Here is a 9,641-nt window from a genome sequence, read left to right on the forward strand (position 1 = left end):
CCAAAGTGGCTGCATCATTTTTATTCCCACCAGCAATCAATGAGAATTCCTGTCAGTTCATATCCTTGTGAGCATTTGGTGTGGTTCTGAATTCTGACCATTCCAATAATTGTGTTGCTGCTGCTAAGTCGCTCAGTCGTGTCCGACTCTGTGCGACCCCGTGGACTGCAGCCTACCAGGCTCCTCCGTCCACGGGATTTTCCAGGCAAGAGTACTGGAGTGGGTTGCCATTGCCTTCTCCTAAATAATTGTGTAGTGGTATGTTATTGCTGTTTTAATTTGCATTTCCCTGATTGACATATGATGTGGAGCATCTTTCCATAGACTTATTTGTTGTCTCTATTTCTTCCTGGGTGAAGTGTCTATTAATGTCCTTGGCTCATAAGTTCTCTCATTTTGGCCCTAAAGTTCTCTCATTTTAAGGGCTTACATGATTAGATAAGGCCCATCCAGATAATTTCCCTCTTACGGTCAGCTGCACCACACGCGCATGAGCTCAGTTGCTTTTAGTCGTGTCCAACTCTTTGCGACCCCGTGGACTGTAGCCCTCCAGGTTCCTCTTACCCATAGATTCTCCAGGCAAGAATACTGGAGTGGGTAGCCATTTCCTTCTCCAGGGGATCTTTCCAACCCAAGGACTGTACCTGCGTCTCCTGCTTGGCAGGAGGAGTCTTTCTTTACCACTGAGCCACAGGGGAAACCCCAGCTGTGGCGTATAACATAATCACAGGAGCAAGATCTCAGTTTCAAAGTCAGGAGAGGAGCGGGAAAAGGAAAGGCTTAACATATGCTCTTACGGAAGGTTTTTGACATGCAGAAGCTAGAGGTGGGCTAATTGTAAGCAGAACATCCTATGTGATTGTTCCATGTTGTATATTTGACTTTCTCTTTTTGTTCCTAAGTTGGAAGTAGGAGCAAAAATTAGGGAACCTAGCAGTTACTGATCAAGTGTTGACTCTTGTGAGCTGGCTGCTGTGGAGATTGTGAGTCAGAGAGCTATTTTTTCATATATGATCTAGCCATTTGTCAGTCTTTCAAGGGAGTAGTCGGAATATTTGGGGGGAGCCAATTTAGAAATTCTGCTTATTGCAGGTATCTACAAAAACCTACCTACAGCTAACATCCACTATAATGGTAAAAGATTGAATGTTTTCCCTTTAAGCTCAGGAGCAAGACAACGATGTTTGTGCTCACCACTTCTATTTAATATGGTACTGAGGGTTTCAGCCAGTGCCATAAATCAAGAAAAAGAAATAAATGATATCTAGATTGGAAAGAAAGAAGTAAAACTATCTTTAATCCCATATAAAACAATCATTTATGTAAAATAATTCGTAACATCAAAAAAAGTTCTAGAACTATAAGTGAGTTTAGCAAGGTTGTAAGATACATATCAATATATGAAAATTAATTTTATTTCTATATACTAGCACAAATTAAAAGATGAAATGACTCACAACATCATTGAAAATTAAATACTTGGGAATATATTTGACAAAATGTGTGTAAGACCTTGATATTCAAACCTACCAAATTTTGCTATAAAAATTAAACATGATCTAATAAATGGAGAGAGATACCATGTTCATGGATCATATAATTGACTATTATAAAAATTTTAGTTATCTCCAAGTTGATCTGTACATTAAAAGCAATTCCAACGAAATTCCAGAAGGCTTTTATTTTTTTGGTAGAGATTGAGTAGTCTGTTGTAAAATTCACATTGAAATGCAAAGGACCACAGTTAGAACAACTCTAAGAAAGAACAAATTGGAGGACTTACGCTACCTGATGTTAAGACTTATTATAGTGTTACAGTAAATCAGAGAGTTAGCATTGGTACCAAGGTAGACAAATAGATCAACGGGACAGAAGGGAGTCCAGAAACAGACATGCACATATATGGTCAATTGATTTCTGACAAAGATTAAAGAAACCATTCAGTAGAGAAATGATAGTGTTTTCAACAAATGGTGCTGGAGCAGTTGGATATCCATATGTACAAAAGAAAAAAAAGAAGCAAAACCTGGAAGAACCAAAAGAGAGAAACAGACAAATCCACAATTATAATTGCAGATTGTAACATCCTTGTTTCAGTAATTCAGGAAACAAGTAGGCAGAAAATGAGCAAGGAAAATGAAAAAAGTGTACAGCTTTTCAGCCAACTTGACTTAAACTTACAACCTACAACAGCAGAGTCCGCGTTATCTTCATGCGCACATGGAACATTCATTGAGACAGACCATATGTTAGATCACAAGACTTTGAAAGCATACAGGGTGTATTCTTTTCTAACAAAAGAATTAGGTTAGAAGTTAGTAATGAAAAGATGGTTGGAAACCCACATATTGGAAACTGGACAACATATTACTAAATAATTCATGCATCAGAAAAGAGATCATAAAAGAGATAAGGAAATATTTTGAAATGATTAACATTAGAAAATATAAAAATTTGTGGAATGCAGGTGAAACAGTTCATAAAGGGGATTTCCAAAAGCTACCTCATTAACATAAACCCAATTCTGGTGAAAATGGGCTTGTGAATAACAAGACTCCTATTTCGCCTTTATGGCTCTGAAGCCATTTCAGGAACTGAGAACAAATATTATAACAAAAGATGCTCCCATTGCTTTTATTTCTCAGGAAATTACAAGAGTTTGGGAGCTGTGAGCTATGAACTGTGGCCAGAAGACTGAAATACGTATCTATTGTAAATCACAATATCTTTAACTACTTTGCACTGTCCTCAAAATGAATTCATGGTTTATGTGAAAAATCATAATGAAAATATTTCATTCATAAGTATTATATAACAAAATTATGGGATGTAGTTAAGGTGGTGTTAGATATAAATTTCTATGCTTAAATATATTTGTTTAAAACAATCATGAAACATAGAAAAGAATAATCCTCGAGAAGTTGGAAATGAAATAGTATATTAATTCTAAACATGAAAAGAAAGAAATAATAAAAAGTAAGGATAGAAATTGCTAAAATAATGATGGAGAGCTTGAACAAATCCAAAAGCTGATTCTTTGAAGAAAATCAATGGAGTAGCTAAACTTCTGAGAATATTAACCCAGAAAGAAAGAGCAAAAGACAAATAATAGAATAAGGAGCCATAACTACAGAAACAAGAATAATTAAAGTCATCTGAATAGAATGCTGACAAATTTATGCCTATGCATTTAAAAAACTTAGATAAAATGGAAAAAATTACAAATCTGAGCTACTAAAATTGACTTCAGAAGAACAGAAAACTCAAGTAGTTCAATAGCCATTAAATAAAGCTGATCAGTAGTTCAGTCCCTCTATCTTTCTAACCACTTTCAAATATTTTTAGGTTCAGATGATTTTAAAGACAAATTTGTACTAAATTGTGGCTGAACAACGTTTATTTATCCAGTTGATAGTCTATGAAAAAAATGATAATGAAATATTTGGAGTATTGTATAATAAAATTATGGGAAGTAAATGTTATTTATATATTTAAAGGATTATAAACCAAAATTATAGGTTTAAATGTTATTGCCTTTCTGGCTTTTCTATTTTCTTATGAAAAGTCAGGAGTACAGTTAGCTCTCCATATTTGCAAGTTCTGGATCTGTGAATTCAACCAAAGGCAAATTGGAAATATTCCGAAAAAATATCCAGACAGTTCCAAAAATCAAAACTATTATAACATTTACATTATAGCAGGTATTATAGGTAATTCAGAAATGATTTAAAGTATATGGGAAGAAGTAGGTAAGTTATATGCAATTACTCTGCATAGAAAGGGGCTTCCCTGGTGGCTCAGACAGTAAATTCACCTGCAGTGTAAGAGACCTGGGTTTGATCTCTGGGTCAGGAAGATCCCCTGGTGAAGAGGATCCCCTGGAGTGGCAACCCACTCCAGTATTCTTGCCTGGAGAATTCCATGGACAGAGGAGCCTGGTGGGCTACAGTCCATGGCGTAACGGAGAGTCAGAGAGGACTGAGCAATTGAGCCTGAGCATCAGGGCCCATTCTTATGTCCTGAGAACTTTGTCCACTTCATAAGCAGATTGCTCAGTTCAGGTTAACCTGCCCATTCCTGGCAGCCTACCTGGTAGAGAAGGTATAAGGGCCTGGCCTTTACCCCTTGTAGCACAACTTTGATGGATTTCTAAGCCAAACCATTCCCGTTACAGGTGGAATACAATTCAGATCGATGCCACTGAGCACTCGAAACATCAAAGAGCAGCTGACCAGGCTCTGGTCAAAGACTAGTTTCCACATACTCCTGCTGCTGCTAAAATCTACCAGTCATGGGGAGGAACAGACTAGGGGTTCTGCCAAATTGCCATCTTAGTCATCATCAAAAAGCCCATCTAAGGCGCTGAATATGGCCTGGGTAACCTCTGACGCCGGGTCCTTATCCCACATTGCCTATTGTAGGCCATAAATCCAGACTTGTGATGGGGCTTGGGAGTCCAAAGGATCATCATCTTAGTTGTGTTTGCTTATTTATTTATTTTTGGCTGTGCTTTGCTGCATGGGGGATCTTAGTTCCCTGACCAGGGATTGAACCTGCGCCCCCTGCACTGGACTGCAGAGTCTTACCACTAGAGCTCCAGGGAAGTCCCTATCTTAGTTTTAGACCCATAAATCACCTTCAAATTGGAACCCTGGTAATTCTGGATTGGTTGGTAGGTGTTTTTCCCAAGATGGCAACACACTGAGACCTAGACATTTACTGTTGCCTCAGGTCTGTATAACAGCTTTCTATTTAGAAACTTTAAAATGTTCACTAGCCACCATTTGATTAATTTTTAAAAACTGGAGTATATCTGATGATGGGAAAGATTGAAGGCAAGAAGAGAAAGCGGTGGCAGAGGTTGACATGGTTGGATAGCATCACTGACTCAGCAGACATGAGTTTGAGCAAACTCTGGGAGACAGCGAAGGACAGGGAAGCCTGCTTGCTGCAGTCCACGGTATGGCAGAGTTGGACCAAACAACAATAACAAGTTCAGGAGGCGTCATCAGAGGCTCACACCCTTGTATGGGGTATTATTAGGGAATGCATTATGATGGCCTGTCAGCAGAACTCAGCATCCTTTCTTCACCAACCTGGTTTCCACTGTCTTACACATGTTCATTTGAAATACAAAGTTTGCTCTTGTGGAAGAGAATCTTGCCATTTGTGGCAACATGGATGTACCTTGAGGACATAATCCTAAATGAAATAAGCCAGACACAGAAAGACAAATACTGTATAATCTCACTCGTATGTAGAATCCAAAGCAGACAGTAGAATGGTGGTGATCAGGGTGTGGGGAGTGGAAATGGGAGTATACTGGTCAAAAGGTACAAACTTTCACTTACTCAGGATGAATAAATTCTGGAGAGCTAAGATATAACATGGGACTATAGTTAATAATACTGCAGTGTGTACTTGAAATTTACTGATAGAGTAGACAGCTTAAGTGTTCTTACCACAGACACAATGGTACCTGTGTGAGATGATGGATGTGTTAATTATCTTGACTGTGGAGATCATTTCACCATGTATTGTCTGTCCTAAGTTGCTTCAGTACTTTGGCCACCTCATGCGAAGAGTTGACTCATTGGAAAAGACTCTGATGCTGGGAGGGATTGGGGGCAGGAGGAGAAGGGGACGACAGAGGATGAGATGGCTGGATGGCATCACTGACTCGATGGACGTGAGTCTGAGTGAACTCCAGGAGTTGGTGATGGATAGGGAGGCCTGGTGTGCTGCAATTCATGGGGTTGCAAAGAGTCGGACATGACTGAGCAACTGAACTGAACTGAACTGAACTGAACTGAACTGAAGTTGCTTCAGTCGTGTCTAACTCTTTACAATGCTTATGGGCCATAACCCACCAGGATCCATTGTCTATGGGAATTCCCAGGCAAGAATACTGGAGTGGGTTGCCATTTCCTCCCCAGGGGATCTTCCTGACCTAGGGATGGAACCTGACTTTCTTACGTCTACTGCACATGGCAGGCGGGTTCTTTACCACTAGTGCCACCTGAGAAGCCCAACCTGGGTTTGCTCTCTGATCCTGGAAGATTCCACACACCTTGGGGCCACTGAGCCATGAGCAGCAACTACTGAGCCCACGTGCCCTAGAGCCCATGCTCTTGAAAAAGAGAAGCCACCGCAATGGGAAGCTCACACACTGCAGCTAAAGGGCAGCCCCTTCTGGCCACAGCTAGAGGAAGTCCATGCGAAGCAACGAAGACCCGGCGCAAGCAACAATGAAGCAATAGAGATTTTCTAAATTACACTCTACTTTGAAAATATATGCAATTTGTATTTGTTAATTATACCTCAGAAAAGCTGGAAATACATACAGTTTCCTTTTCTGACCATTATTATTTCAAGAATAGTAATACTCTTTAATAGTAATAATAGTAATTGAGTTTGTTGGCAAAACTGTTGTGCCAAGAAGCCAGGAAAGGCCCTCAGTGGGGTTCTGCCTTTAGTCCGTGCAGAGCAGGGGCAGGTCTGGGATGGGATGGGAGGTGGGGGTGAGCGTCCCCGACCTTCCCTGGGGACTTTTTGCAATGGCTCCCAGCAGTGGCACCCCCTCAAAGTCTGGGTAACTCCCTCTGGGAACGTTTCCCTTCATGGGTGGGTGGGGGTGGGGAAGATGGGGAAAGGTCTCAGCTGTCTCTTAAGACTAATGGACAGCTCCAGTTGGTGGCCTGAAAGAGAGACTGAAATCCTACACGGTGCTTTTCTCCTATGATAGAATTGATTCTGGCATGCGCTTCTGGAATTACTCTGGTTTTAAAAAAAAATGTCCATTTGGGATGTCAAGGGCCACTTGGGCGGGGAGAGCTGTGTAATGCAGATCCTGAATGGGGACAACGCCAGGGCCTGTTCAGTGGGAAGGCTAGCTTTTGAGATAGCCACCTATGGACTCTGTCTTCCATTCTGAGAGACTGTCTGAAGGAGTGTTAAGTCTTCCCTGGGCAAACTCAGGAGTTCCTGGTCCCCCCAAACAGTTGGGGGATGGGAGAGATGTCTGCTTTAATCCTGGGCCTTTAGAGCATCCAAAGATTATGCTACTGGCCAAACAACAGCAACAACAACAGCAGCAGCAAAACCAATCCTGGATGAGTTTGACAATACTTGTCTCAGATCCTCTTATACCTCACTTGCATATTTCATCCCAGGCTCCACTCCCTCAAAACCCCACCTTCAACCATCTAGCTTCAAAACTGCTTTGGAGCTGAGAGAGTAGCATTGACATATAAACACTGCTGCTACTGCTAAGTCGCTTCAGTCGTGTCCGACTGTGTGTGACCCCAGAGACGGCAGCCCACCAGGCTCCCCTGTCCCTGGGATTCTCCAGGCAAGAACACTGGAGTGGGTTGCCGTTTCCTTCTCCAGTGCATGAAAGTGAAAGTGAAGGGGCTCAGTCTTATCCAACCCTCAGCGACCCCAAGGACTACAGCCTTCCAGGCTCCTCCGTCCATGGGATTTTCCAGACAAGAGTACTAGAGTGGGGTGCCATTGCCTTCTCCGATATACACACTACCACGTGTAAGATAGATCGCTAGCGGGAAGCTGCTGCATAGCACAGGGAGCTCAGCTCAGTGCTCTGTGACGACCTAGAGGGGTGGCATGGCGGTGGAGGTTCAAGAGGGAGGGGATATGTGTATACATATAGCTGGTTCACTTCATTGTAGAGCAGAAACCAAGACAACATTGTAAGGCAATTATCCTCCAATTAAAAGCAAAGTGAAAAAAAGTGAAAGTCACTCAGTCATGTCCAACTCTTTGCAACCCCATGGACTACAGAGTTCATGGGATTTTCTAGGCCAGACTATCAGAGTGGGTAGCCCTTCCCTTCTCCAGGGGTTCCTCCCAACCCAAGGATCGAACCCAGGTCCCCTGCATTGCCTGCAGATTCTTCACCAGCTGAGCCACAAGGGAAGCCCAAATTAAAAGTAAAACAAACAACTCCCCCAACCCCGCTGCTTTCTCTGTCCTGCTTGTAGGTCTCCCTTGGACATGGCTTGTGTTCATTAATTTTTTCTTCCTATTTCTTTAGATAACCCCAAGCCAGACTTGGTCCTAAACTCCCCCCACCCCCACCAACTTTATAGTTTCTTTGCCAATGCTCTGTCTAGGCTTGTCAGGACAAATCCACAGTGGCTGGTGGGGCAGAGTGAATTAGCATTTGCCAGGAGGGAGCAAAGGTGTGTGCAAGGGGAGATGTGATGATGGTGAGAGAAAGAGATGTTATTACTCTTCTCCAATCTCTCTGGAAGTGGGAGAGAATGAGCAGCTTCTCCTCAAGGGGCTTGAGGGCAATAGACTCTCAGGAGGACCAGAGTTCAATCAAGGAATACGGTCATAGAGTATCCAGCAAGGACTCTGGTCATATAGGCTAGTTGTTCAGGACACTGTGGAAACCCAGTAGGCATGTGGGAGGGTCTTAAAGATCAGACACTGGGGAGGAGGCACAGTGTAGTGTGGACATGAAAGTAGAGTTGGGAACTGATGCCCAGAGATCTTGTGTTTAGGATGGACAAAAAGAGAAGCTTGGCAGGACTGGCTGGTACAGGGGGAGATGTCAGGTGACACCTACAGCCTGAGAGGCCCCTAATGAAAAGCTAACTTCAGCACTGGACTATGTCATCTTGGAAGCCTTGGCCTCCAAGGGTCAGGATTGGAGACAGATTAAGTAAGAGGTGAGACCAATCTCCAGGAAGGTTTGGCTCAAGTGATTGGGAGAGAGTGTTGAGCATCCCTCCTAACACTTACAGTGGGTCGATCTGCACTATGTACAGCCCTTGAGGAATGCTCCCCCACTGTGCTGTAGAAAAGAGGAAATGCTCTTCCTCTTTGCAAGAGGGCTAAAGACGAGAGAAATTTTAACCCCTCTATCCATCTATAAAGGGCTTCTCAGGTGGCTCAGCGGTAAAACATCTGCTTGCTGACACAGGGGACTCGGGTTCAATTCTTGGGTCGAGAAGATCCCCTGGAGAAGAAAAAGCAATCCACTCCAGCATTCTTGCCTGGAAAATCCCATGGACAGAGAAGCCCGGTGGGCTAGTCCATGAGGTCGCAAAGAGTCAGGCACGACTGGAGCACCAGCACAATATATCTATACAGCAAAAAATGACTTCATCCAAGAAATGCAGTATTTCACCTTTGGGTCACTTCCTCTTTGGCAGAATAGAGGCTGGTGAATGTCAAGGTAGTTACTTGTCTAAGCAAATGGGCTGGAGGTCTCCGAGGGACCCGGCCTCCACCTGTCATTTCTTGTAGGTTAAAAGGGAAATCAGTGATGGGTGAACTGAGCTCCCTCTCATCTTTGGAGACCAAGTCCAAGTATTTCCATCCCAGCATTTCGCTCTCAGTTTTTTTTTTCCCTAGAAAAATTCAAGATCTTTGTGGTTTAGCTTGATTTTCTAATTTTCATCTCTCAAAAAAATTTTTTTTAGCAATTAAATCCCTTTGTTAAGCAAAAGTTTATACAGAACCACAATAAACAATGCACAAAAAACTCAGAATCTTAACAGAATGGATTTATTTTATAACTTCACATTTATAGCACTTTATATACTGAGAATACACAAGAACAATGAGGCCATTTTTACAAATACAAAAAACACATGAAATCTGGGTGTATC

The sequence above is a fragment of the Capra hircus genome, chromosome 8 (assembly GCF_001704415.2).
Source record: "Capra hircus breed San Clemente chromosome 8, ASM170441v1, whole genome shotgun sequence".
In the NCBI taxonomy this organism is placed as follows: Eukaryota; Metazoa; Chordata; class Mammalia; order Artiodactyla; family Bovidae; genus Capra; species Capra hircus.